The sequence below is a fragment of the Strongylocentrotus purpuratus genome, unplaced genomic scaffold (genome assembly GCF_000002235.5).
Source record: "Strongylocentrotus purpuratus isolate Spur 01 unplaced genomic scaffold, Spur_5.0 spur5_scaffold_20, whole genome shotgun sequence".
NCBI classification, from domain to species: domain Eukaryota; kingdom Metazoa; phylum Echinodermata; class Echinoidea; order Camarodonta; family Strongylocentrotidae; genus Strongylocentrotus; species Strongylocentrotus purpuratus.
Window position 1 is genome coordinate 32,969,072 of NW_022145606.1, and position 23,192 is coordinate 32,992,263.

Genomic DNA, 23,192 nt, shown 5'->3' on the forward strand with positions numbered 1-23,192 from the left:
ATTATTCTTATCAGGTGAATGAAATAATTTGTATTGAAGCACTTCACAAAGACTTATGCATTCAATTTGGTTACATTACGAAAATGGTCTATTGTATGGCGATACAGCTCTTCCGTCGAGTTTAGGAAACGATTATGGCTGAGAACGGTCGTAAAAATCAACAAGACGAGGAATCATAGTATTTCATTAGACAGAATCCGAAATATATTACATGTTCTCCATTAATAATAATCCGTAAAGTGTTGGGAAAGTTAAAGATGCAACATTACTCTCAGGCTTTTTAAAATGATGACACATGTAAGGAATTCAGTTGCCTTGAGTTTAAAAACTCCTTCATTGTCTAAACTTTTGTTCAATTCAATTCAATTCAATTCAAATGAACATTTATTGTCTTCCATTCAGTTTGACAACATATTTGACATCTGTTCAAACAATACAACTTATACGTAGGAACATAAATATAATTAAAGAACTTGTATTACAAGGAAGGAGGCATTATGGATACGCCCGAATAAACAAATACATAATATACATTATAAATAGAAGAAAGGAAGAAAGGCAAAGGCAAAGAGGAAAGGATGATAGAGAGCTTGGAGAAAGAGAATAGAAGAGAGGAAAAGAGAGGCATGCATTAACAACATAATGGCAACCTATAGGTGAAGGGTATAATGTTGAAATATATTCTTGAACATAGGGCAGTGATTACATTGATAGTCTATGAAGTTCCAAAGGGCATGGTTTATAAAGGAAGATAGTTTTTATGACGCCATTTTAGCGGTTAGGTAGAGTATCTCATGGTTGTTTATAAATACAATCAAAATGAGTCAAAAGTGCTCACTTCTGATATTAAAATGAATTACGTGGAGAAGAGGCATTTGATAGCGTTGAAAACGAGCGCAGTTACAATGCTGCAAATGGAACAGTTCGTTATCATGAACTCGGGGCATTTATACCTAGCTCCACTGACTTTCAGTGCGATGGCAGAAATAGGGTGCCTGTTGCGATAACATAGCTGCACAATCTTAAAAACTTCATATGTGTTTGTATTAGATTACCGCAAGAGGGCAAACTTTGTTTGCGACAGTGGGGAAAAAGGGGGATTTATCATAGGGAAATTATTAGAAAGGAAAATGTACACTTATCGAAAGTAACAAAGGGACCTTATCAGATTTGAAAGGAGAACGTATCAGAAGCGAAAATGGCATTTATAACAATGTGAAAAGGGGGACACTTTTGAGAAAAAAGGGCAATTATTTATAGGAGTAGGGAGAATGATCAAAGTAAAAAAAAAAGGGAACATTGACACTTGTCATATACAAAAGGGTACTCTTTAGAACGGAATAGAAGATAACAATAGTATTGTTATATATTTGGCGTCACTTGAGTCTGGAAGGCGAAAAGTGAACTGAATCGCTGTAACCCTCGGGTCTCTCCTCCCGGAGTATGATTGGGATAGATTCATGAACTTCGCTCATCCTTTATGAACTGTCATGGTCGAATGACAGTAAAAAAAAAAATACTCATCCGATTTAAATTCATAAACGATTTCTGAGCGATTTTGAAACAGTTGCGCACTTGTTGCACAGGATTCCGAAATGTCTTTCTTAACGGTTTATCAATATTGTCTATATATTAGAATTTAGTTACAGTCGAATCGTATAGTCCAAATCCATCATGTTCCCAATGTTTCTTACTTCGAACTTTCCTTAACCCTCTTCCTTTTAACTGTTTATCTCTCTCCATCGCTTTACAATTACCTCACCCCTTATATACATTTTATTTAAATTCCGTCTAAGTAAAGACAGACACAGTATGTGATTTATAAGAGCTATGGCTCATGTAGAAACCTAAGATGAACATCCCCTCTCTTAACCACCCGCTTATACCTCTTGTCTCCAACTCTTTCCCTTCCTCGGTTACTTTGCTTAGATTACTTATCTACCTCCCAATTCCCCTTTCCCATCCCCTTCGTCTCCTCTCTTTCTCGGTACTTATGAATTACGTGTACAGGCAGCTTTAATGAGACTCAATTTTATTTCACTTGGTCTATATATATCTTCTTGACCTTTCTTTGTTCAGAAAACAGAAATAATCCGCGGTAATATTTAAAAAAAATTGTTTATTAGGATGGTAGCACAACTGAGGAACATAATTTTTTTTGTTTAAATAATAATTTATCGAATATACAGCTAAATAAAAAATTACGATAGCAGCAACAACAAAAATTACGAAGAGCCAAACAATGAAGTGATCAAAGAAACAAACTTTCCATTGCATGCAAGGAATACAGATAATTAATCGTACTTTAAATCATAGCATCGAAACGACAAACATCGTAAACAAAGAAAGACAGATTTGAAATGATAACCAAATATTAAGGGTATATTCAGACAGAAGAAACCAGTGATTTATGAAATGTAGAAACGTTATACAAACATAGGATAGAGAAGAAACACGAATTAAAAGAAGAATTATGTTAATAAGCATTGTTTCGATGTTATGTTGATCGTTCGGTGTGTAGGGAATGAGATCGCAACAAACAACAATTGAGACAGAGACACGGGACAGATTCAAAAGAGCTGAATGCGAGAACTCAAAATATATAGAATCATTTTGAAGAAACTTATGAAGCAGAAAGAAATTATTTTCTAGAAAAAGGTAACACACAAAGGAAACGTTAACCAAGTAAATGGGCCTAAAAATGGAAATAAATTTAGAAATCAGATAAAAAACGAAAATACAGAACAATTTAAAGCGTCATAGCGGTTGTCATACACAATGTAAACACATTATGATAGTGTACATTTCACACAACGTGGAGCGATACTTACATGCCGAATCTCCACAAAGAGGTGGCTTGGTATTCTTGCTGGACAATACTCGAGATAAGATTCTAGTCGGCCGCCCTTTATAGTTCCACAGCAGTCAAACCTATGTTCAGAAAACAGAGTGATTGAGGTAAGGTGCGTTGGGTGTTAGAGTAAAGAGGAAAAAGCAGAGAAAGAGAGAGAGAGAGAGAGAGAGAAAGGGGGGGGGGGGGTCCCAAATAGAGAAAGAGAAAGGAATATATATATCAGAGAGACAGACAAAACAATGAAATAAAGAAAAATAAACAGACAAAGAATGCGTAAAATTGTATTTTCATGTTGGAAATTATATATCTTTTTTTTTTTTCTTCCAATGAACGATTTGATTTTGTAAGCCTTTTTTAATTTATTAAACGACAACAAATGAAAAATTTCGGGAAGGGGAAGGATCAGGGGGTGTTTCATCAAGCCTTCAAATTGATATTGAAACTGATCAGATCAATTTTATGGCCAAACATTGATTTCTAAAAGAAGAAACAAAAATAGCTTTGAATTCAATTCTAAGTAAGGATGTGGTTCATATAAATTGTAAGACCAATTTAATATGTTTCGCTTTTAAATCTCAGAGACTGTTCTTTTTAGTTATACAAAACCAAACAAGTATTTAATCTTTCTCGCTTTAATTTTCTGTTAACCGATTTGAAAGGAAGTATTTATATTATATAACCTGGTCAAATATCATTCTTTTTGTCGTTGATATATCATGTTGTGTAACAAAACAAACATGAAATATAATCCATGAGGTGATATGTCATGTATATAAACTTTGTTCAATTTCCTCTGTATTTGTAACCTATAATTTGTTCAGGGCCTCTCAGGAAAACAGTTATTATACTAAGAGAGTAACCCTGTTTAAATAAAACGAATACAAAAAAATCCTATTATTGATTCAATATGTAAGGCATCGATTTGCTTGAAAGGCGTAAATGACGAATAACTTCAATTTGTTTATGTAAAGGAAAATTGGGAATTCTGTACCGAACTAATGGCCAAATTCGGGCAATTAACTACTATATTTGTTCCTAAATTTGCGCCCTTATTCCATTAACACACGACCACACTCACATCACAACTATTTGCTTTATGCTCCTTTGAAAGAGTGATTGTTTTGTTCATTCACATGTCCCTGCACGCCCCCCTAAACAAAAACACAAAATAAATATTGGTAATGACAATAAAATAAAATAAAATAAAGTATGGTAATAAATAACAAAATAAACACTGGCTTCTAACAAAAGCAATCCTAGCGTATTTGAATACTTCCCCTTCAAAAAAACACACCATCTTTGCATTACATCATCGCCCTTTATCATCATTTAATGAATATAGGATTTCCCGGCCAAATTCGCGAGTTTGTCATTCTAATTCATTTGTCTTGCGTTCAAATTCGACGGTTTTAGTGCTGTCGGGTATATCTCGGGTTTATATTCCTTTTTCTAGAATTCAAATCTGTGAAGATTTCGTTAGAATCTATGTATGTTTCATTCCAATTAATGAACAAAGTGCTTCTTTCGCTATTTGGTCATTCGATTTAGCGCAACACGATTTTCTGACATCGCGACGGTGTACTTTTAGCATTCTAATTCATTTGTAGCATTCAAATTAGCACTTTGTGCACTAAAATTAATCGTCAATATACATTTTTCGTTTATTAAACACTTTTATAGCTCATTCTAAGACTAAGTGATAGGCGCTATAAGCACTGTAATTATTATTATTATTATTATTATTCTTTTTCTTTCACGATCGTTTTTTCATGTGTATTTCATCCTATTTTATTTTCTTGCATTTATACTCTTTATTTACTTTGAGATTTATCAGATATTCATCAGCCTTTAAGTTCGATTGTTAAAAACAAAGACTTACATCTACGGACTTGATGGTTTCAATATTTGTGTAAATTTTCATGTAAGGAAGTTGTTTGTCTTGTGTTTCATCATAAATTTATCACAATTTCATTATGGAGGAAGGGTACAATATTGTGACTGGGGTAGGTGTTTTTGTATCCCCACTTTTCCGGGGTATATATGAACATGTCCGTTCAGAGATGCCATATCCCTTGATTTCGCCCCTTCTTTACCTAATGTCTGACTACAAACATATGCTTTGTCCTCAAAATTAATAAATTAAATAACAGAAAAGACCCCAATGGCAAATCATGTATTTAATAGCATTTTTTTAAAGCTGTAAACGTGTGTTGCATTTCTTCCCCCTAACATTCCTAACTTGAATAAACATAATTCGAATACGAATGACAGGTGTTAATTTGAATGATAAAAATGACGCCTCGACAAGTGGCGATTAATTTGAATGCTAGTTGAGCAGTTTCTAAATTGAATGACAGATCTATGAAATCCTTCGACCAAAATCCTAAATTAAATACAAAATCGGGAAAATTGAATGATAATTGGCATGGCAAATCTGATCTGCGCTAACTTAAATGCAAAGTAAATGAATTCGAATGACAAACTCGCGAATTTGGCCGGGAAATCCTATACTACCATGCGTTAGCGTACAATCTTATCTATTCATTCTTACCCCTGACACCTTTTTCTTATTAAATGACATACAATACATTTTCTCACAGATTTTTCATACTTTTAAGTCTAATTGTTGTTCTTATGCCTCAATGTATACAAATCTACATTTAAATGATGAGCAATATCAATTTAATTCAAAGGATACAATATTAAGTACATTTTTCAATGACTCAAATGAAGGTACTGCTGTTAAAGGGATAGCCACTTGTTAAAGGTATTACAAAGTTTTGGTATGGGGTCATGAATTTGGTTCAAATTAACATATTGGAAGCATATGCGTTCCTACAATATCCATTGATCGTTGTCGCGGTTGAAATCGAGTCTAAAGTTATGAAATTATGAAAAATAAACTCTTTATGTTGTATAGCTCTCTCTCAAGGTCAAGATATTAATTTAGCTATGAAACAATATTTCTTGAGTAAAAACGATTGATTAGCTATTTCCGTTTGGAAATTATATATCACAACTACATATTCTGAGATTTTCATGGTCGCAGCTACCATTGCACGGCCATAGGCGCTATTTGAAATTTATCAAAATTTACCGGGAGCACCGGTAAATTTTTATATTCAATTTTTCTCGAAAACAGAATTGTTTTAGGGGCTAATCTTTTAGTGCTTTTAATACATCCACAGGGGCATCCAAATATATCAAAATTGTAAAGATTCACTATCCACCCAATTTTCAAAATTTCCCAAAACTTTGTATTACCTTTAAAACTATTGCAGCTAATATCTGCCACTATCTATCGGAGGTAAATTGTAGGATATTAAAAGAGTAAGAATCGCGGTAAGGATTGCTGTTACTCATATAGTTATTAATCTAAGGGTGATGTACAATGCCATGTAAGGTCATGCAGTGGGTAAAAGTGCGTTTTTATTTTTATACAACAGTTTGTCTGAATGAAGTTGATTATTAATGATTCTATAAGCTTTCAAAATTATTTAAGGACAGCATAAATCCAAGTTGATATATTATTTCGTACTGGACAAATCTCTTTTCACTGTAATTACAATGTTCGTTTTTTTTGTATTTGTTCTTGTGTAATTGCTCAGAAATAGCCAATTTAGATCTCAACATGTGATGATCGACACATGGTCACGCTAGCACTTCCTCTAGGAAAAATCCCAAATAGGCCTTCAAATTGGTCCACTGCGGCTGCTCAGATGGATTGCTACTTTGAAATTTCCAATTTGAAATTCTAAGTTTTATTACCATGAACAGAATTATCTATGTAATGTAATGAAGAACAAATATATTCCAACAAAATCATATTAGCTTTTTAGATCAGCAACAACACTTAACAAGACATTTCTTGAAAGTGCAGCCTGAAGTTGCAGAGCTAATCTAAATTAAGACAAGAAATAGTTGTTAAAAAATAGGGTGATTGCTCTTGTTTTTAATCATGCCCGCGTTTAAAAGTACCTCATAATTTAAGTTAAACAGAAGTAGGCTGAGTTTTCTGAGAGGTAAAACATAACTTGTGAGCTTTTTATTTAATTATTTCAATGTCTTTGTTTTTGTTTCTGTTTCTGTTTCCAAACAATAACATCTTTTGTATTTATGCTTGCTTCAGATTTTTATTCCACACTTAACACCATTTGTAATATAGGCCTATGTGTTTAGATCAACGAATGGTATCATAATGACAGTACCTTCTTTTGAAAAAAATGTCTCACTTCGTGCATAATTCTAACTTTTGTGCAAAGTATAATACAGACAGAGATGACATAATCGACCGAAGTGAAATACATATCCCGACGAACGGGGCAACATGCACTTCTTTCTAGATATTACCTTTCCTTTTTACTTAATCTTTAAATATGAAGATTAATTCACAAATTAACGTATTGACTTGACAATAATAACAGTTTTTTCGCTTAATGTTTGGCAACTATTTTATTGCCATCAAACCATTGACTTAATAAGAGACGCTCAGCTATTTCTACTAAATCAGTTCGAGATTATCCCGGTGGAAAAGTAACTGCAGACAATCTCTAATTTATTATTTGAGTAGGTCATTTAAGTAGATCAGAAAAAGAGAAGAGCCTTAGTGGAGGAACAGAAACAAAAGCAACCAGTTGAACACATGCACGATAGCAAGACGATTGTTAAGAATTTGTTTCGGTACATTTTTGCCTATTTTGGAGGGTGAAGATCATACACTTATTAAACATAATTGCATTCAGACCCCTGTGCTAGGTTTGAATAATTCACGTCACCTGCGATGTCATTAAATGGCAGGCGAATTTCGCTACTTTCCAGCTGAAAAACAATCATTATTTTCTACGGATTTAACATCAATGATGTTATAAAATCAAATTTAGACAAACAATAAAACAGGTATAGTGAATAAATGCATACAAATATAATGTAAGAGCCTTGATTTAGAGACTAGGTGTAAATTGCGCATTGTAAACTACGGGGGCTGTGGAGCGTCTTCCGCGGTTGAGGTATACCAACAAAAAGCGCTATTTCTGCAAGAGGGGAAGTTACAAAAGTCAAACTCAAAGTACAAGGGAAGTTTTCAGAGATGAAAAGGGGAAGTTATCTGAGATGAAAAATGTAATTTGTAGGGATGGGAAACGGTCACTTTTTACATAAGCAAAAAGGCAAATATCAGACAGGTAAATACCACTTCCTAGAAAGGAAAACGGAGCACATTTCATATCATTATAGATGAAAAGGGGCTTACTGTATAAGAAGGGGAAATACAAAGTAATTACAAAGGAAGGGTGCACCTGTCAAGTAAAGGGTACTTGTCAGATGTTGATAAGGGCATTTATCAGTCGTGAAAAGGAACACTTCTCATACTATACCTAAAGAGGGACACTTATGAGAGACAAAAAGGGGCACTTATAAGAAGGCCAAATTGGCATTTGTTTTCAACGGAAAGGGTCAAAGTTAAAGTAAAAAGGGCAGTTATCGACAGTGGGAAAGGTACACTTCTCACACATATAAACGGGCACTAATTATTAGATATGAAATTGGGCACTTTCAAGAAGGCAAAATTTGCATTTACTAAAAAGGCGGCAATTATCAACGTAAAAGCTAAGGCACCAATAACATTTTAATATGGGCACTTTTATTCGTAGAAAGGGGCACTGTTGAGGTACTCGGACAAGTGGGAGGGGCCGCCTCTCGTAAACTAAAGCAAAACAAACAAATTTGTTCAGTGCAAAATGTTTGATATAATTTTCGTTATAACAACGTTTTAGTATAAATTTTATTGTTTTTATCGTTATCAACTTCTGTAGAATAAACTCACATTATATTTCTCAGTGTCTTCGCATGTCTACAAGACTCGACGAGTTCAACCAAGTCTTCCTCGTCTGTGCACTTCACTCTGGATAGACGAAGCCATTGCAGGCTCTTGGTTTGTTCTCTGATCAGATGACCCAGTCCCCTCATCGTCTCTCTCGATACACGGTTCTTCTCTGATGGGAGTGTTGACGGCGCTGTAATGGCGATGTGTTTGAGCTGCTGTCCTCCGGTCCGACGAAGACCAGCCGTGATCTGAGATATGTCTCTCTCTGCATCATCGATAGTGATATCGATATTTCTTAAGCCAGGGAGAGAAGAGAGCAGAACTTCGTAGTTTTGTGTCGTCACACTCTCGGCTAATAACGTTGTGACGGATGGAAGCTCAGGAGGAGATGGAGGGAAACTGAGAGAGGAGTCTGAGATGCAGAGCTGGTTCAGTGAGGTGAAGGATCCGAGGCAGGACCACAACTTCACGGTCATCTCAGTAGATAGTTGACACTGCTGTACTGAAAGCGTAATATTCTGCAATGGAATGCACACATTAATATTGAGACTAAATGTGGGGAGATATAATTCCACATCAGTAAAGGTGAAAATGCAACTTATTAAAATGCCACACCTAAATTCATAATTCGATAATTGATTGGCTTATTTCATTAAAACAATCATTGTTTATGCTCTGTTGGCTATTTCCTTAGTTTAAGACAGAATATATCCCGTTCTCGAATATTTAAAAGCGAAATACATGCACCCGTATCACAACAGTCTACTCACCTGGGCCTCACCTCTGTTGTTTCGAGAACTACCACCACTCCTACATAAACAAAAATGGAGAAAAACATGAGGGAAAGAATATGATTCAATCAATTCTTAGGAAATCATTTTGCATTAAATTTACACAGAATATATTAAGTGAACTTTATGTCCTCTCTGCACAGAGGTTATAAAGATAATTATAACAATAGTAATACTACTCATGTTATAAACATGATAATATAATGATGGCAATGATAACAAGAACATCAATATTATAATACATTGTTATATATAGTTTGCGTTCATGTCATCTTAAAGGGGCATGTTCCCCGTATTCCAGAGGGCGTTCAAAATACGTACCCGCTGGCGGACGGTGCTAGCTGCCTATTGACACCAACAGAATACGGCTCTTACGCAGATGGCATGTTCCGAATGCCCGCACAATGCCGATTATCGCATACATGTGCCGAAGTAATACCAATTGCAGTTCGGCCCTAAGATTCGGCTGCTGTTTCCACCCACTTTCGTGACGTCACGATCGGCAGCGATCAGCTGGCTTGGCGAAGGCAGGCCAGGCCGCGCGTACTTTGATTGACAGCTGTATGCAAATTAGAAGTCGATCTTCGGAACCAAGATGGCGATGACTAGAGCAGCGATAACTACACTGGCGGGAACGTGCCCCTTTAAAAGGCGTCATGAACACCAATATCTGTAAATGAATAACGATCTAGGTCTAGATTTACGTACTCCGAATTCAAAGAAGTCAGTTGCTTTGCCTTGACAAACAGGTCAACCAAGAATTCGTCATCTCCGCCCTTCACTCCCGACACATGCAGCCGTTGATGGTTTTTGGTTTGGTCTTCAAATAGAAGACTAGGCCCTCCATTTGTCTCTTCTGATTCAGCCTTCCTGTCTGCCGCAGTCTGACTTATAGGTCTAGAGGCGGTGGTGATCTGAAAAGTGTTGCTCGTCTCTGCAAAATCGATGGAGACATCGATATCTCTAACTCCGGGTATCGACGAGAGCACTCTTTCGCAGCTTTGAGACGTCATTCTATCAGCTGATAGCTTTCGGACTGATAGAAGCACCGAAGGAGATGGAGGGAAACTGAAAGACGAGTCGGAGATGATGATAGTATCTAGCACCGAAAAAGCTTCGAGACAGGACCAAAGTCCACTCGTCACGTCGGTAGTTAGAGTAGACCTCTCGAACTTTACTGTCCTAACCTGGTGTTCAGAGAGAGAGAGAGAGAGAGAAAGAGAGAGAGAGAGAGGGGGGAGGGGGTGGTAGAGAGAGAGAAGAAAAAATATTCAATAACTGTCAGAAAATCGATAAGTTGATGAAGATATCTATTTCATCTCTAGTCTAGAATCTGGCCAGTTCTTGTGTTTCATCTTTATAATATTCTCTATACTTACTTCGAGCCGCCGAAAATGGGGTTATCAACAAACTAGTACATCTGCCTTTTCGCCGGGTAGGGGGTAACAATCCAAAGATCACGTCATTATTTGCTTGCAGCAGGTAGGGAGAAGTCGCGGTGAGGGCGATTATTACAAAATAAATCGGCCAGATTCTGAACTATATAATTTCTTGTTTGGTTGGCACTGGTAGTCATTAAAGCCCTACTGTCCTACTTGTAGCTACTTGCTCCCTCTATAAACTTCCCCAATCGGTGCCTGTTGGTCCCCCATGATCCTCTACTTCTCATGTTATTTGAGAGCTGAGTTGATGAGATAGCCACCTGTCAGTGGCCTCGCTGTGTGGTCTAATCCCTCCTAGTCACACTAGTGTTGATAAGCTTTAAAGCAAACGAAACTGCGAACTGATATCTGAGAATAATATTCGCTAACGCAATGGAAACTCCCTTCCATATTGCTTTACATTCGTAAGTTATAGATGTATGTTCTTCCAAGTTAAATCTACAGATCCCTTGTTTTACATAGTCTACTTGCTTTTACATAGTATACTTGCTTTTATTGACGGAGTCCTGTCATTTTCCCTATATGCATAGACCCTACAATTACATATTGTTATTTGTTGCATTATTTTTCTCGTTTCTGGAATGCAGTACCTTGATTAAGGCCGTAATTGAGCAAACATATACATTTTAGAATGAATCATACGTCTTGACCATGTTATCATGCACTGTTATTATAGAGGTGCTGTGGTCTAGTGGAAACGTCAACGGACATTGGATCGCATGGTTTCCGGTTCGAGTCCCGCCGTGGCACTAATATCCTTTGGCAAGACTTTAATCTACATTTGCCATACTCCACCAAGGTGAGGTTAATGGGTACCCGGTAGGAAGAAATTCCTTAAATGCTTGTGCACCTTTTCATGGTAGCTCGGTTAAAGCCAGGGTAATGATATGATTGCAGATTCCTCAGGGAGAATAGTATGAATACTGTTACAACTATTGATAATATAAGTCAATCTTACTCATCTGACTTACAGTTATAGCGGAGGGATGGAAACTTAATCAATCTTTATGAAATTATTATTGTAAACATATTTTGTGAAATGAAAATATGCATACCTTTTGTTTTAGTTCCTTTGGAAGATTTAGCATCCCAACAACGGTGTAGACAGTCGGTGACTTTAGAAAAATACTCTGTCCAGGTACACATCTTTGAACCAACGAAGACACCTTTCCTTTAGTACCCTTGGTCTCTGATGAGCAGTCAAGAAGAATGCGATATCGCTCGCTCTCATCCAAAGAGCTGTTGGAAAGGAGCGCCTCCATTATTCGTATGCAAAGGCTGTTATCTGTGCCAGCAGCGAATCGGATAAGATTCTCATAGTCACCGATATTTGCCTTGATGTTGTGCAGCAGTCTGTCCAACTTAGAAATCTTGAGTCGTAACATATATTTCTTCGTTTTAGCAGCGAGGTATTTCCCAGCCGAGTGTTCCTGTGCAAGTTTGTGATAAAACTCAATGGTAGTGAAAGTGGTCTCGTGAGATCGTGGGAGACATGTCATTGCAATCGTCGTCTCAGATAATATCCCAAGCTCACATGCCTTATCAAGGATAGCAGGAACGCTTTGGAAATCAAGGGGCGTAAAAACTAGTTTTTTAGAGTCATCGATTAGACCAGCTAAAGCAACCTTACCCAGTTTACGGATGATTTTGATTAGTTCTTCTTTTGTTATTTCGTCTTTTGATTTTGATCGGGCGTTGGCATGGTGCATCAGAAAATGATTCACGCTGTCTAGTAATTCTGTTTGAGTTGCAGTTTCAGTGTTGAAAAGCCCCTCGCTCCATAAGTGACAGACCATGAGACAAAATAAAGGTGTTTTGACAAGTTCATTAATCAGTGGTTGGTCATCAAGGTAATCCTTCAGACCATTCCCATGTCCACCACGAGGATTTGAAGTCGAAAGAAAGAACTTGTCGATGTACTCTCGTGAGCTCTTTTTCGAGAATCCTTCGATCCACATCTTTGTATATACCCTTGGAAGTTCCGCTTGATTGAAGAAGTTCTCAAGGTGAGGGCGTGTTGTTACAAGGACCCTACACTCTGGAAATTCTTCCCAGCGGATGACACTGACAATGTTGCTCTCTAAGCTTCGGTTTGAAGAAGAAATACCGGCATACTCATCTAGCCCGTCTAGTATGATGTGACAGATTCCCTGATTATTTCTGATGAAACTCTCAATACCATCTGGTGTGAGATCATCAACATCACTCAAAAGCTGGGATTTGATGGCTTCTCCGATCGATGTAAGCTGACTTGTGTTTCGGAATTTCACAACAAACAGAAGTGGCAGGTATTCTAATCCTGACCCCTTTTCTTTATTAACCCAGTCATAAGCCATCTTAGCAACAGCTGTGGTCTTCCCTCTTCCAGCGGGCGCGGAAATAAGGATTCGATCTGGCAGCACGTCGTTTACTTTCGTTGAAAATATTTTAGCAACAGAGCCCTGGAGTACTCTCTTCTCATTTGTGTCTTTTCCATTAGCGTCCTTTGTCACCATTGTGACAACCGTGTGCATATCTTTGAACTCGGCATAATTACTTTGATCCCACGGCTTCATTTGAATTTTGCACAACTGATTTCGGTACTTTTTCTCCAATTTTTTGCGACATTGCTCAACAGTCAAGGATTTCGAGATCTTCTGACTGTAGATATCTGGAATGATACAAGCATACAAGATAAAAAGTTGCATTGCACTCCCAAAATCTCAGCCCTTTTAGTTTGTTAGAAACAAACTATATATATACATTATATATATATATATATATAAAAACATAAACAAGATAATTATATTGATGACATGTCTGAAAGCTTCATCATTTTCTTAATATTTTTTTTCAATTTATTTCAAACTTTCGTATTATGTGTCTTCCTTGTTCAAAGATTGGATTGCCCTTTAACGTTTGATATTTTTGATTTACACTAGCACAGTCGGAACAAGTTTCTCTCTAAATCGATATGGAAAGTTAAGAAGGTTTACAATGCTTGAATTTTTTTTAAACATATCAATTTTCTAAAGTTTTGAAGTTCCCTCTTTAGATAAAAGTCGTTGCTTTTCACGGAGTTAGTTGACGGGTATGTTTTTATATTATTACAAATTATTTAAAAAAAGCTGTGTGCTCTCCTCGCCAGCTTTTCACATTTGTTGGGATTCAGTTTGTTACTCAGCTCTACGTGATATTGATTGAGAGATAACCCGACGATCCGAATCTATTAAACAATTACGTAAAATATGAATGGATAGCAGACTTTTCCAAGAGTCAAATCTTGTACTGATTAAACGGCGGCAATTTTATTTACCCGTGCCCCCCTAATAATGGTGATAATACTTATATTTTTTTTCCCAGGGAAGCCTTATCAGCAATCCTATTATCTCTTTGCTTTTTTCTTATCTTTTTGAAATTGTTTATAGCTTGTTTCTATTTATTTATGTGATAAATTGTGTTTTTTCTTTCTTAATAACTATTTTTGATTGTTATCGATATTATTCTTTTAAGTGTTGTCTCCATTCAATTTGTTTATTTGTTAAACATGTTTAATTGCGTGAATGGAGAAAACAGAGAAACTCTTCCACAGATGTCTGGCAGAAATCGACAGTCATTTGAACCTTCACAAACTTAGATCACTGCTGTATAATATGGCAAATTGGCAATTTTGTCATTCGAACTAGACATATCAATATTTCTTTTTGCTTAAGATATCGTCTGGATTGCATATTATTTATAAGCACCCCCTACCCCTTTTTCCATGGAGAAGGATCACCGTTTTAATGCAATCATACCTGACTTACTTTGCATTGGAGTCACGTCTGGTCCATGTGGGTCCTGCTGCTCTGGGAGATATTCACCTACAGGAAATGTATACATAGTAATATATGATGTTATTTATCCATCCATGGCTCGAGAGATTCGAACATCAAAACACATTTTATTTTTAGATACTAATAATATTTAAATTTCAGAAATCAAACAATACACCTAAATACAGCTAGACTGCTAACTGATAAAATCTACTTTGATTTTCATAACAAATCATACATTAAAGTCAATATAGATATTGTTCATTCAGTTGCATTTAAGCTACTGTTTACCTGTGGACAATGTGTTTCCCAATCCACCAAGATTCACGGCATGAAGCTTTTTCACCAGGCTCGATCGTGATTGGCTTGGCTCTGCTTGTTCAGTATTCCAGTTGATCAGTATTTCCGTCATAGCCTCATTGTAGTTTCCTCGATGATTGGCGAGAATTTTTTGATTCAGATTATAGGAGTACCCCATTGCGACGGACAGTTCTGAGTAACTAGTATGAGGTATGTCTCTAGAAAGATGTATAAGTTCGACGGCTTGTAAACACGCTAAAGGATCCATCGTTCTGTGAAGGGCATAAAATAAATGCATTACACGGGTCAACCTGGTGATTAAATCAAACCAAGAAGTTGCTAGCCGATGAAACAAGTGTTAAACAGGTACTTATCAAATAGTCATAATCATTTCAAGGAAGTGAAATATTTCACAGGAATGAGATAAACTACTTAAATGGTTTACATGAATTTGTTATCCGAACGTTTAATACTCGAAATACTTAGGAATAGATTTTCAGTTGACTTGACTATTGATTATTGTGGAAAAAATAGACATAAAACGCAGAATTTGTTTTCAAGGTGTAAAGAGTCTTAACTGTTCCAGGTAGAATAACTGTAGTTAAAGCAAGTAGGATATTACAAATCTCTTTGGCTAAAGTGACTCGGTAACATTGTCTCAGATTCTGAAACAAAGACCTTGATTTAGCTCATGCTGCAATTATAATTATAAACCTTTAGGTCGGTCAGGAACCCCATGACCTTTACAAACCGATCGCGTGTCTGATTATCAAGAAATTTATGATTGGAAATCGAAATTTCAAACTACAGTCTATTGGGGAAAATGAGTAAGGTAAAACCGGTCACGCTCAGAATTTTACTTTGTTTGTGGCACATCATGATAATTTTGAAGCGCTATTTTATTTAGCGCTTCTATGTTACACCCTATCACGGACAAACACGTAGTGCCATGCATCTCAGATTTGACATTGTTAAACGATGCCTTTAAAACTTTGTTGGTACCAAAACTTTATGCATCTACATGTCTGACAAAATCAGAAAAGAACAAATGTATATTATGGATTAGAATATTTCAAGGCTTCCTAGGTGCAAATTTACATTTATTGCATGTTTCATTCATTCTTTTGCCAGATTTATTATTGTCACTTCTATAGAGTACCGAAATAATCAGAGGCCATGGCCCCTCCCCCCCCCCCTATTCAGCCACTACAAAAAATAATCAAAAATAAATAAATCATTACCTCATGCTTTATGTATGAATTGTATACACAGGTGAAAAGGAGCACTAATTGGAAGGGTAAAGAGGCATTTAGTATGATGGATAAGGGGAAATATAAAGTAACATTTACAGTGGAACCTTTCAGATTGAAAAGGGCTCTTCCAAGAAGGGGAAAGGATACTAATCAAAAGAAAAAGGGGGCAATGTGGGGTGCTAGATAAGTATGAACATCGATAATTCTCGGTTTCGTTTTTTCTGGGACGCACTGTACTGTATACAGTCAATTAACTGGAACTGTATCATTTCAGGGAGGCGGAACGGTTTTTCCTCCTGAAATAGGGCATTTCTATACCTCCGGCGGTTTTCAAATACACTTTGTAGCACATAATACAAATCGAAGAGCGAGGGGAAAATTACACGGTGATGACGTGTGATGTATTCAATAGAAAACTGGAGATTGGAATGATGTGCTTTTCGGTAGAGCAGACGTTAATAGAAAGGGAGGAATGTGGACATTACCAGGCACGTAGCCACGGGAAGGGGGGGGGGGGGGGCACGTGCCCCCCTAAAATTTCCAAGATCGGTTGAACTTTTTTAGACCCCTTTTTTACCTCGATCGATTACATGTATGTGCCCCCCCCCCCCCCAAAAAAAAAAAAAAAAAAAAAAAAAAAAAAACACATTGAACTCTGGCTACGTGCCTGGATATTGCACTGTCAGGCTAATTTCTATACATGTTTGTCCAAAATTGTACTTTGGACTTTATTTATATCAAATAAACATGTACATTCATCTCGCATGGATTATCCCCCTTTCTCTCTCACTCTCTCTCTCTCTCTCTCTATCTCCCTCTCTCTCTCTCTCTCTCTCTCTCGCTACGTTTCACTGATTCTCTCTGTCCCCTTTTCTTCTTTCTTTTTTGTTTTAGTTAAATACGTAATGTTTTATAGACTGGTTTTTGTTTTTATTGTGTGTATAATTCTGTATTCATGTTCTGGCTGCTCGATTTCTCAAAGCCTGAGCACCCTAACTATTTTTGGAGTATTATTTTGTGTATTGTTGGCCTTGTAGATTGTATATTGGATTTGTTTTGATGGTTGAATAAAACGAATTTGAATTTGTGGTGTTAGGGTATTGGTGAAATGTGTTGTATAAACACAATAACACTATTGGGTCTCTAAGTTGTGTCCCTAGCAAATTGTGCAAGTTCATAAATGCACTGTGCAAAATATTGAATGATGTATACATTACTTCTAATCTTTGTTGGGGGCAAAGGTTGAATTAATATATTTTGTTTAGAATGAGAGACAAAGCTAGTTCCTTTCTATTGTTTTTCGATTGAGATTTATTACAAAATAAATTATAATTTATACATGATTAATATAAGGAAAGTCAGATATTATGATAAATTTCTAGATAGCACTTAGCTATTCTACATCACTAAACATGTTTGGGGGATTCCTCTTGTCATGAAATGTACCCCATCTCGACCCTTTCGTGACATTCTCTACCAATTCTACGACCTTTTGACCCCTGTTGTACACCTGACCGCCGGTGATGATATTGTTGTCATCTAGTGATTTAAAGTCAGCATTTTACATCAAATCTAAATTTAGCAAGATATTTCAAATCCAAACTAACCTTAATGAATACCATTTTTGTATAAATGACATCTAATGTAGCTTTTTAGCTGACACAGGGAGCATTTAATTATTAACTAGGCTGTATAAATGGAGCAGAAGTTGCAAAATTACCTAGTAGAGCTTACCTGACATCTAAAGCAAGTTCAAGTCCAAGTTCAAGTTTTATTTATCTTTCTTTCATAAGTTTAAATCAAGGCTTGTGGATTTAAGGTCCCTCATGAAAGCATTTTAGTTGCCAAATCAACTCATTATTTAGTTGCCATTAATGCCTAGTAAGATTTTATAAACATGGACCCTTGGATCTAGATAATGCACTATAATGATAATGTATCTCATTTTAGAGCTAAACAGTGCCCTATCTACCACCTCCATGTACCTTTGTCACTAATGAGAAGAATTTGTTTTACTATAAGTTTTATGACAATACATTTCAACACATCCACCCTCCTCCTAAAAGCTAATTATTGTTCATCCTGATGGCTTGCATGTGTCCCTTATCTACAGAAAATGAGGGCAATATTTCTAAAAGAAATGTCACCTCAGATTACTCCTTAAGCTAGCTCGCGCTTGAAATAGATATGACATCATGAAATCAAGCGGAATGCATGGAGGATGTTGACACTACTGTAACATTGATGAGATTGTGCTGAAAACCACATCGAGTTCGATGCCATACGAAATAACAAATTCATGGAGAAATGTTGCAGAGACAATGAGAAAAACGACAGGGGGAGTGCATAAAAACAAAACGTTTAAAAAGCACATCCATATCTATTTAATGGTAAAGCAATTTCGAGGATGAGCGTTGATAACGTATTCACTAAAATGTAGTGGTTTCATATATCAGAATATAATGTGTTAATAGACCTGTTGAATGCAAGAATGCGGGCGCGTACGTAGGGGGGGATCGAACCCCCTCCGTTAAACTAGTTTTAAGTGTGGTTTTTTTAGGACCCCCCCCCCCTCTGTTGTAAAAAAGCAATTCATTAATTTAGATATCAATTTACTGGTGCCAGTAACTTTTTTTTTTACAATTGCTTCCATTTATACAAAGGGCGGGGTGGGGTGGTGAATAATAAACCAAAAAGGGAGAGATGTAAATATATTGTACAGTGTTAAATTGACAAATTCAAACTAATTGTAAACTTCTCCAGTACCCCAATGTGGGTGACATGAGAATAAATTGTCATTGTCACTGTCATTTGTTGCTCGCTGATGATTGTCATGCGTGATGACAATAATGCACCAAGCATGGAGGCGCCTAGACTCTAATATAAGTCGCTTCCATGGTATTTATCACAAAAATGGCCAGGCTAGCGTGTAAACAAAATTTGCGCGACCGGCATATTACGCTCATTCAATTCGAAATTGTTGCGCGTGTAGCTCGCGTGCATCACGTTCAGCGCGGATGTACATCAAAGGATGGGTGCAAAGCGGCTCGTAGAACAGTAAGGGGCGTGTCGAAATGTCATTCGAAAATACGATGTTTGTTAATGAGCATTATTTGATCATGGTAACAAGTCAATATTTCTATTCAAGCCTATTTTCAAAAGTTTAGAAACAAAATCACGGCAAACTGTTAACGAAATTGAACAAAAAAGACGGCCATAATACAAACACGGAGATATTAAAGCCTACTGTAGCCGTGTTGTATCTTGCACTTGGAGTGTTGCGAAGCAGGAACCGATAGTACATAGTACAGTTGTGATGACCAAAAATGAACAAAAAACAACTAGAACAATGATAACAACAACAACAATGATAATGTGTTTAAACATATCCACTTCACTTTATCCTAAACGTTCCTGTAGCATTTTGCCTACCTTAGATATTGGTTCTCGAAGTGACACTGGTAGACTTTTGCTGTTCACAGATTATAATGATGTCATAGAGTTATTTTTATGGGAAACGTCACAATATTTGTCATGGTTATGCGGACAAAGTATGTAAAACCGCATTGTGGAAGTAAGGCTTGACTGCATTTATGGAGCAGACGAAATACATGTAAATTGAAACAGGTTTTAGTGAATTGAAGCTCTTGATGATTTATTTTTTATATATACATTTTTTTCGGTTCAATTTACTATATGACGAAATAAATGAATCTGGTAATAGTAAATTAAAACGTCCTCTCAGGGATTTTTATTTCAACTGTTTTAATTATTATTTCTATAACCGTGACAGAAGATTTTCCCAATTAAAATATGTATTACTATACACGCATTGGTTTGGGCCCAACATTTTACGAAGGAATCTGGTAGAGAAAAGAAATTCATCCTAACATTTTCACAGCTTCATACTTCGCAGTCAACTGTTAGCCTCATGAGAACAGAATATTAGGTATCTCCTTAATATACTTCATTTATACGTCTTAGATATGTAGTCACTCGAAACGTATACATGGATCATGATTGTTTGATATCCACAAAATCAGAGGTTCAAAAGCTTTACAAACATCCCCTTTCTAGCGGCTAATAATGGTTCAAGTAACTGGGAAAGTAAAGTAGAGAAAATAAAGAATACCTTGGATTTATGGAAAATGAGAAAACTTACATTGTACGGAAAAGTTGTTGTGATTAAACATTTAGTTATGTCTCAGATAGTACATACTGCCACGGCAGTTCCGATCCCTTCTAAAATAATTAAACGTATAAATAAACTGGCTTACACATTTTTATGGAATTCTAAAACAGAAAAGGTGAAACGAAACATCTGTCACAATCCTGAAGTAGAAGGGGGGTTGGGAATGATCGACTTAGAGTCAAAATGCCGGTCACTCCGTCTTTCATGGATTCATAAATATTTAAGAGATGAACAAAGTGCTTGGAAAATTTTGTTTAAATATTGGATCAAGAAAATTGGGGATTTGCCACTTTGTTTGCATTTTAATTGCAAAAAGAGCGATATGTATCGTATTTGTAGAAAAAAACAGTTGCCTAACTTTTATGTTGACATGTTTTGTTCTTGGGCTGAATTAAAATATATTGATAAAGTAACAGATATTGAAAATGAAATGATTTGGTAATCAAAAGAAATTCGATACAAACGAAGTTACAAAAGTTACAAAAATGTTTTCATTATTTTAGTTAGTGATTATGTCACATTAGTTTCATGTTCTGTACTATGTATGATATGTTACAACTGCATGAATTTTGTATTTAAACACTGTTGTAAATAGCTGTTATTTTATGATATGAACAAATAAAGTCCCTCGAAAGAGGATAAATAGAAAAAAAAAATAATGGTTCAAGTAATTTGTGTTTATAACATATGATTTATATGACATCTTACTTAAATGTGTGTTGTGAGAATTATGAGGATTGTGATTTGACAACATGGCAAGTCCATTTTCCACCCTCTCCACCACCATCAGAGGGCAAACTTTGAATGCAGTGTTTTACTGAATCGGGTTACCCTCAATTTTAAATAAAACTTGAAAAAATAACAAAATATATACCACTTCGACCATTAAGTTTATATACATGCAGTCATCGGTACAACCATATTGTATACACTGGGGAAAGAGTAAGATATTAATTTGTATTTTTTTTTCCAAAGTTGGCATAAAATGCAGTTCTCCAAAGTGTGATCTCTCTCTCTTGACATTGAGTGATTTCAAGTTGGGTGTTAGCAGGGGCGTAAATCCCGGGGGGGATGGGGGGGGGGCTGCATCCCCCCCCCCCCCCTGGCTTGAAGTAGGGGGGTGGCCTGTACAATCATCCCCCCTGATATTACAAAAAAAAGAGAGAAAAAAAAGGAAGAAGAAGAAGAAAAAAATGTGATTGTTTTCAATTTTAGCATAATGCATGAGAAATTTTATGTATGTAAAACTGTAAAGCCTACACGTATACAGTATGTCACGATCATTAAGAGTAGTTGCGCGACGTGCGCGAACAAGCACTTCATAAACTTCAGAATAATATTTCGTGATTTTGCAAGGTATTATTATAGCCCAGACGTAAAGCGCGCCAGCGCTTAAAAAAGTGCCTTCATGTACAGTAGATGCCCGGCTCCCCCCCCCCACTTAGTGTTATTTAGGGAACGCGTACGCTCGTTCCCTCCCTTTGGAAGCACCCCCACCCTATCTCAGGACTGCCAACATTTCTGAATCCCCCTTTTGCCGGCTTTTCGCTAGCTTTTCCTACCTTGGAGACCCCCCCCCCCAAAAAAAAAAAAAAAAAAAAAAAAAAAATCCGGAACACTGCTAAATGTACCACCCCCCCCCCCAATTTCAGGTGAGCTCTAGTCGATCAAGGGGGACTGGGGGCCAATGCTTCTACTTTTCAAAATGAAATAATCCTGAATGAGCTTTCAAAGCTAGCAGGAATTTCAGGAATTTGATCCCGGGATTTGATCAATTTTTCTATGATATTCAAAATATATTATTACCTCCTTTTTACATTTATCAGGAGTCCAAAGAGAAAGAGAAAAAAACCAACCCCCTTTTTAAAGAAATTAAGAGTCGAGAATGGTACAACGAATCGTCTTCTTTCTCTAATGATTTAATGAAACGTAAAAGCTTCCGCGCTTCGCGCGGGAGGGAAGGGGGGGGGGGAAGGAAAAAACTGAATTCAGATGAGGATTAAAAGTCGAGAACGGTACTACGAATAGTCTTCTTTCTCTAATGATTAAATAAAACGTAATAGCTTCCGCGCTTCGCGCGGGAAGAAGGGGGGGGGGGAAGGGAAAAACTGAATTCAGATGAGGATTAAAAGTCGAGAACGGTACTACGAATAGTCTTCTTTCTCTAATGATTTAATGAAACGTAATAGCTTCCGCGCTTCGCGCGGGAAGAAGGGGGGGGGGAAGGAAAAAACTGAATTCAGATGAGGATTAGAAGTCGAGAACGGTACAACGAATCGTCTTCTTTCTCTAATGATTTAATGAAACGTAAAAGCTTCCGCGCTTCGCGCGGGAGAGGAGGGGGAACTGAATTCAGATGAGGATTAGAAGTCGAGAACGGTACAACGAATAGTCTTCTTTCTCTAATGATTTAATGAAACGTAATAGCTTCCGCGCTTCGCGCGGGAAGAAGGGGGGGGGGGGAAGGAAAAAACTGAATTCAGATGAGGATTAGAAGTCGAGAACGGTACAACGAATAGTCTTCTTTCTCTAATGATTTAATGAAACGTAATAGCTTCCGCGCTTCGCGCGGGAAGAAGGGGGGGGAAGGAAAAAACTGAATTCAGATGAGGATTAGAAGTCGAGAACGGTACAACGAATCGTCTTCTTTCTCTAATGATTTAATGAAACGTAAAAGCTTCCGCGCTTCGCGCGGGAGAGGAGGGGGAACTGAATTCAGACGAGGATTAAGAGTCGAGAACGGTA